This window comes from Sinocyclocheilus anshuiensis, unplaced genomic scaffold (assembly GCF_001515605.1).
Source record: "Sinocyclocheilus anshuiensis isolate Anshui unplaced genomic scaffold, SAMN03320099.WGS_v1.1 scaffold838, whole genome shotgun sequence".
Lineage (NCBI taxonomy): Eukaryota > Metazoa > Chordata > Actinopteri > Cypriniformes > Cyprinidae > Sinocyclocheilus > Sinocyclocheilus anshuiensis.
Window position 1 is genome coordinate 247,794 of NW_015539915.1, and position 7,554 is coordinate 255,347.

At 40.2% G+C, this 7,554-nt stretch overlaps 1 protein-coding gene across 1 annotated transcript in view; it reads left to right on the top strand.

Annotated features, from left to right (window-relative positions):
- The first annotated feature begins 5,816 nt into the window (after positions 1 to 5,816).
- The window catches only part of LOC107686417 (spermatid perinuclear RNA-binding protein-like), a 118,704-nt gene continuing 116,966 nt past the window's right edge, over positions 5,817 to 7,554 (top strand). Inside the window, exon 1 of the mRNA XM_016483392.1 lies at positions 5,817 to 5,943. The gene's annotated coding sequence lies outside the window, so the exon portion shown is untranslated. The remainder of the gene's footprint in view (positions 5,944 to 7,554) is intronic.

A 7,554-nucleotide genomic window follows, 5' to 3' on the forward strand; every position in this document is an offset into this window, starting at 1 on the left:
GCCCTGCTGTACAAGGGCTCGGCGCAACTCTGTCTCCTCTGCTGTGTCCATGACATGGTGAGTAGATTCTGTCAGATCCCCAGTATTACAAAGGTCTCAAATGCAGAGAAGTAGGTGAAAAACGGAGATTTATTTCTCACAAGGCAAAACCAAAACAATAGAACAATAACAAAATTAGCGAACTAGTCCTTGGGGACTCCAGAGCCGACCAGCAGAGTAATGCGGACCTCACGGGCTGTGGAAGCTGTCCCAGACCCAGCGTTCGCACAGGACAGGCGACCAGAGAGATAGCGAGGCAACGATCAGCGTTGATTGCCCAGGTCACAAGCTGCCGAAAGTGACGGGACAACACAGACAGCAGGGGGAGCCAATGAGGCACCCTAAACTGTGACACATTCATTGCCATTATAAAGCTTGGAAGAGCCAGGACATTTTTAATATAACTCCGATTGTAATCGTCTGAAAGAAGAAAGCCATATAGAATGGCTTGAGGGTGAGTAAATCATGGGGGAATTTTGATTTTTGGGTGAGCTATCCCTTTAAGGGCTCTTTAATGTATTTTTTTCCTAAATGTGAATGGAACACTGCACTAAAATACTCTGACAGTGTTTCCTATATCACTATTCAGCAGTGGTGCTGTGGTACGACTGCATCAACAGTGCCAAGGAAAAAGAATTGATGTTTGAGCTGGGCTGACTGCTTGCAGACTTGAATGTGATGAAAGAGAAGCATTATGATGGGGTAATTTTCATTTTTGGGTGAACTATCCCTTTAAGCACAGTAAACTCCGGCCTCGTTGTAGAGGGGAATTACAGTAATACTGTTTTTAGTACCTTGCAGTTTTAGACTTTTTATTAATAAGCTTTGTTTTTATGCTCTTAAACATATTTATTTGCACATTTTTGCACATCTGCCCTAAATAAACACCTTTTTGGATGCCAACATCACTCCTGTGTTTACATCACGATGAGATCCTCCTTGTGACTGCTCGGGTCCCTATCACAGGTGCCATGAGACTGCGTTGGGTGGAACCAATGAAAAATCATCCAAACCCTGATGCACACTGCTTGTAATATTTGTGAGTTGATTATTATCTAATTTTATATTATCCAAAACAGCTTACAAGAGGAACAGTTTGCATGGGTTACTACTAGTACCAGTTTGTAACCACTAAGCTACCAGCAACATCGTCATCCAATCAGATATTAAGGATAGTGAAAGGAATAAAATCTGATTTTAAAATCTAGTTCATGAGAATGTTGTTCCAGGAGCATATGCTGCTTGGCAAAATCCTGAGAATATTCCTTCTTATCATTTTTACATCATTCCATTTTTGTGGAAGGATAGTGGTAGCTATAATTTGGGTACTCATTGTCTCCATTTTATCGCATAGTACATTATGATGCTGAGTTTAGAAACTACAGAGGGAAGATCTGGTGTAATCAAATTATAATATTGGAGGTTGAAGCTCACTAATTTATGCATTTATGCAAAAACATGCATGCTTATTAGATTATGTCACTTCTTATATAGATGACTGGGGGCATTATGTTATTCTAGAGGGGAGGGGTGTCTTTTATAATAGAGAGTTATATTATGTTTAATTTCATTTTATGAAATCCCGCTGTGTATGTGTGTCTGTATATTTAGAGAAGTGTTTGTCCTTACAGGACAGTAAGCTCTTTTGTTCTTGTGCGTAAGCAGAGACTCTTAGTATCACAGAAACACACCCTAGTTTAAATGAACAGGAATTTAAACACTGTAAGCAGTGTGCATGTGTGTGTGTGTGTGTGCGCGCGTGTGTGGAGACTGTGTCATTGGTATGTTGTTCTACAGGAGAGACCAGCCTTGCTTTGAAACAGCCAAAGAGATGTTTTTCCAAAAGACTGCTCTTAGAGGAACTCTGAGAGCCGGACTTCTCTGCATTCCTTCTGGCCTTCCATACTTGAACAATCACAGTACTGATTTATCCTCAATGCACACATACCTGTTTTCAATACTCTTGAATGGATTATGCAGTTGAGCTCTGGATGGAACAGATTCATGCGCTTGTCTGGGAGCTGATTGATAAACATTGAAGTCATTGTGCATCTCGTCAATCATACTCATCTTACTGGATTGTTATATTATAGCTATTTGACAAGATGTGCATGGTCAACAACGCAACTAAAAGAACAGCGAATCTAAAACCTCTGAGCAAGCTGCAAGAAGATGAAAGTGTCTTAGCATTAGATTACAAATGTATTTGTATAATTTCAGTGATTTCATAAATTGTGAATTGAAATACACTGTGGTTAATTGAATTGAAGAAGTTCTTGTTTCAGATTGATGACCCTGGACCACAAAACCAGTCATAAGTCGCACGGTTATATTTGTAGCAATAGCCAACAATACATTGTATGTCAAAATTATAGATTTTTCTTTTATGCCAAAAAATCATTAGGATATTAACTAAAGATCATGTTGCATGAAGATATTTTGTCAATTTCCTTCGGTAAATATATCAAAACTTATTTTTTGATTAGTAATATGCATTGCTAAGAACTTCATTTGGACAACTTTAAAAGCGATCTTCCTGCTGTAGCAGCGACAAAGCTCGTGGCACCTTGGTTCCTCGAGCAGAGTGATCGAAAACCTTGCATAGCTCCTCCAAGAAACTCTCAAACAAAGAACAGCAGTGATGTTTGTTATCCCACATAGCCGTTCCCCACTCTCTCGCTTGACCCACCAAGAGCGTGATGGTAAATGCCACCTTGGACTGCTCTGTGGGAAAACAGGAAGGCTGGAGCGAGAAAGTCAGAGAGCATTGGGATAAGAAGGAGCGACATTTATTAGGCTCACCTGAGTATGGAGCAGGAGGATTGAGCCGCGGTTCAACGCAATGGAGAACCGCTCCATCGGGGTTGGGAGAAGGCGTTACAACTTGGGCAGCGGGAGGGTTAGACTGCAGCTGATCAAGGCACTCCGCCAGCTGGTTGAGCTGGAGAGAGATCTCGGTGTAGGCGCGGCGAGAAGCCGCGAGTTCCTCCTATTGCCGACCCAGAAGAGTGCCCTGCTGTACAAGGGCTCGGCGCAACTCTGTCTCCTCTGCTGTGTCCATGACATGGTGAGTAGATTCTGTCAGATCCCCAGTATTACAAAGGTCTCAAATGCAGAGAAGTAGGTGAAAAACGGAGATTTATTTCTCACAAGGCAAAACCAAAACAATAGAACAATAACAAAATTAGCGAACTAGTCCTTGGGGACTCCAGAGCCGACCAGCAGAGTAATGCGGACCTCACGGGCTGTGGAAGCTGTCCCAGACCCAGCGTTCGCACAGGACAGGCGACCAGAGAGATAGCGAGGCAACGATCAGCGTTGATTGCCCAGGTCACAAGCTGCCGAAAGTGACGGGACAACACAGACAGCAGGGGGAGCCAATGAGGCACCCTAAACTGTGACACATTCATTGCCATTATAAAGCTTGGAAGAGCCAGGACATTTTTAATATAACTCCGATTGTAATCGTCTGAAAGAAGAAAGCCATATAGAATGGCTTGAGGGTGAGTAAATCATGGGGTAATTTTCATTTTTGGGTGAACTATCCCTTTAAGCACAGTAAACTCCGGCCTCGTTGTAGAGGGGAATTACAGTAATACTGTTTTTAGTACCTTGCAGTTTTAGACTTTTTATTAATAAGCTTTGTTTTTATGCTCTTAAACATATTTATTTGCACATTTTTGCACATCTGCCCTAAATAAACACCTTTTTGGATGCCAACATCACTCCTGTGTTTACATCACGATGAGATCCTCCTTGTGACTGCTCGGGTCCCTATCACAGGTGCCATGAGACTGCGTTGGGTGGAACCAATGAAAAATCATCCAAACCCTGATGCACACTGCTTGTAATATTTGTGAGTTGATTATTATCTAATTTTATATTATCCAAAACAGCTTACAAGAGGAACAGTTTGCATGGGTTACTACTAGTACCAGTTTGTAACCACTAAGCTACCAGCAACATCGTCATCCAATCAGATATTAAGGATAGTGAAAGGAATAAAATCTGATTTTAAAATCTAGTTCATGAGAATGTTGTTCCAGGAGCATATGCTGCTTGGCAAAATCCTGAGAATATTCCTTCTTATCATTTTTACATCATTCCATTTTTGTGGAAGGATAGTGGTAGCTATAATTTGGGTACTCATTGTCTCCATTTTATCGCATAGTACATTATGATGCTGAGTTTAGAAACTACAGAGGGAAGATCTGGTGTAATCAAATTATAATATTGGAGGTTGAAGCTCACTAATTTATGCATTTATGCAAAAACATGCATGCTTATTAGATTATGTCACTTCTTATATAGATGACTGGGGGCATTATGTTATTCTAGAGGGGAGGGGTGTCTTTTATAATAGAGAGTTATATTATGTTTAATTTCATTTTATGAAATCCCGCTGTGTATGTGTGTCTGTATATTTAGAGAAGTGTTTGTCCTTACAGGACAGTAAGCTCTTTTGTTCTTGTGCGTAAGCAGAGACTCTTAGTATCACAGAAACACACCCTAGTTTAAATGAACAGGAATTTAAACACTGTAAGCAGTGTGCATGTGTGTGTGTGTGTGTGCGCGCGTGTGTGGAGACTGTGTCATTGGTATGTTGTTCTACAGGAGAGACCAGCCTTGCTTTGAAACAGCCAAAGAGATGTTTTTCCAAAAGACTGCTCTTAGAGGAACTCTGAGAGCCGGACTTCTCTGCATTCCTTCTGGCCTTCCATACTTGAACAATCACAGTTCTGATTTATCCTCAATGCACACATACCTGTTTTCAATACTCTTGAATGGATTATGCAGTTGAGCTCTGGATGGAACAGATTCATGCGCTTGTCTGGGAGCTGATTGATAAACATTGAAGTCATTGTGCATCTCGTCAATCATACTCATCTTACTGGATTGTTATATTATAGCTATTTGACAAGATGTGCATGGTCAACAACGCAACTAAAAGAACAGCGAATCTAAAACCTCTGAGCAAGCTGCAAGAAGATGAAAGTGTCTTAGCATTAGATTACAAATGTATTTGTATAATTTCAGTGATTTCATAAATTGTGAATTGAAATACACTGTGGTTAATTGAATTGAAGAAGTTCTTGTTTCAGATTGATGACCCTGGACCACAAAACCAGTCATAAGTCGCACGGTTATATTTGTAGCAATAGCCAACAATACATTGTATGTCAAAATTATAGATTTTTCTTTTATGCCAAAAAATCATTAGGATATTAACTAAAGATCATGTTGCATGAAGATATTTTGTCAATTTCCTTCGGTAAATATATCAAAACTTATTTTTTGATTAGTAATATGCATTGCTAAGAACTTCATTTGGACAACTTTAAAAGCGATTTTCTCTCTCTCTCTTTTTTTTTTTTTTTGCACCCTCAGATTCCAGATTTTCAAATAGTTGTATCTCGGCCAAATATTGTCCTAACAAACAATACATCAATGGAGAGCTTATTTATTCAGCTTTCAGATGATGTATAAATCTCAATAAAAAAAAGACCATTATGACTGGTTTTGTGGTCCAGGGTCACATTTAAGAATTGAAAATCCAAATTCTTTGCAAGTACATAAAGCATGTTGTACAATTAATGTTTTAGTTTCCAACTGTCTGTCTGTCTGTCTTAAATATACATACTATCTGGATAATTTCCACAGATAAACAGATGGTCTTGAGGCTTATGAAGTGGAAAGATAGCACTGTTTGGCACACTGTAACACTGTAGCAAGTGTTGCAGAGCAGCAGCCCTCCATATAGAGCAGGCGCATATCATGACGTGAACGCGCCCGTGGTCCAAACACTTGAGACAGTTGGAAAGCAGATCGAGAGACCGCCGGAGAAAGACACACTTGGCTGGAGGTGCATCGCTCCAGCGGGGGAGTACGGCCAACGAGACCACGGTAATTCACCTCGTTCGGGACTCTTTAAGATCCTGCAGTGCGATAGGGACGCACATATGGGTTTAAAGCGTATCGCGTTGTGTCATGTGCTCATGTAAGACATCATCTGTGCTGCTGTTATTAGGTAATGTACAGTATCTGCGGATCCGGGCACATCCATCAGCTACAGCGATTCATAGTTTTACCTGCAAATGCCGTCGTGGCTTTCTTTGATGCCTTCTGGCAATGCAATGCAGTCGCTCCTCGGACGATGGGTTTAGTATCGGCTTTCAGATGCTGCATTTGGGTATATTGAGGTTGTGCTGGTGTATCTGCTGTAGTTGAATAATTTATCAGGCTGTATCTGGGGCTGAAGGAGTCAAACAAACACCGAGCCGTTACGTGAGACTGTTTTAATTGAGGCGAAGGAATGGAAGCTTAGCCAACGTTAACTTAGGTTGTGTTCGTTTGTGTGATTTTGTTCTGCAATACCAGTGGAATTGTCAATTGTGTGAAGCGGTGGTTTGTTTGCATTAACCCTCTCTATGTTCCTGTCAAATCTGCACCCACATGTGATCCTTGGGGCAAATTTGACCTATATTGAGGAATTATTAAAATTCGTCATTCTCGATTAATCTACGACTAGTCTAAAACCCCCTTGTATGTTTTCATTAATCTTAAAGTGTATTTTTATATGGACAAATATACTGAATTTAATGGAGTAGGCTCACACAATTTGAGCACTTTGGAGCACAACTAAAAGTATTGATTTTTCTAGGCTATTTAATTCAACTGTGTTTGGCGATTCACAAAACCCCACACACTTTTTTTTTATAGCACTGCTTTTATGTAGCTACTGGACACTGTACATCTAAGAGCTACATTGTAGTTTGTGTGTATTTCACAAATAAATCCCTGCTGTGACAGGAGTAGCCTAATCAATATGGAAATTAGGCTACATCCAGTCCGTTTCTTACAAATTCAAAAGTGTGAGTGACAGTGTTTAGGAAAACGATACGACGGTTTTGTTATGTAATATTTTAAATATACACCAGGGACATTTAGTCCTATTTGCACCCTCGTAAAAGAACGGTCTATGTGTGAGGCTGTAGAAAACATTTCATTTTTATACTTGTTGTTCATTTATTTTCACCAAAAACTATTTTGTAAAAAATGAAAGGCATTTAGACATTTTAGATTTTTCTAGTGTATATATATATATATATATATATATATATATATATGCTTATATCCTGTAAAAATTTCACATAAAACAGACACTGAGGTGATAACCACACAAGATTGATGTTGGGAAACTTGGGTATGACAGTAGACTGTCCTCCGCGTGAATAATGAATTGAGCTCGTGTATGGGATTACAATTCTGCCACAATTCTGCGCGCGAAAGACCATATTTTGAGGCGCGCGCGAGCTGAGTTTTGTGGAGAAAATGTTTGTCTCGCAAAGAAGAAAATATTTCGAGCGCACGAAAATCAATTTTGCATTTAAAATACGTTTTTGGATGTGTGCAGACCTCTTTTGTGCGTGCAACGTTTCACTAGCTTGCTTACCTGATGCCCGCCCTCTGTGCTCGCTAAATGCCCACAGCTCGCGTGCTCAACACAACCCAGCG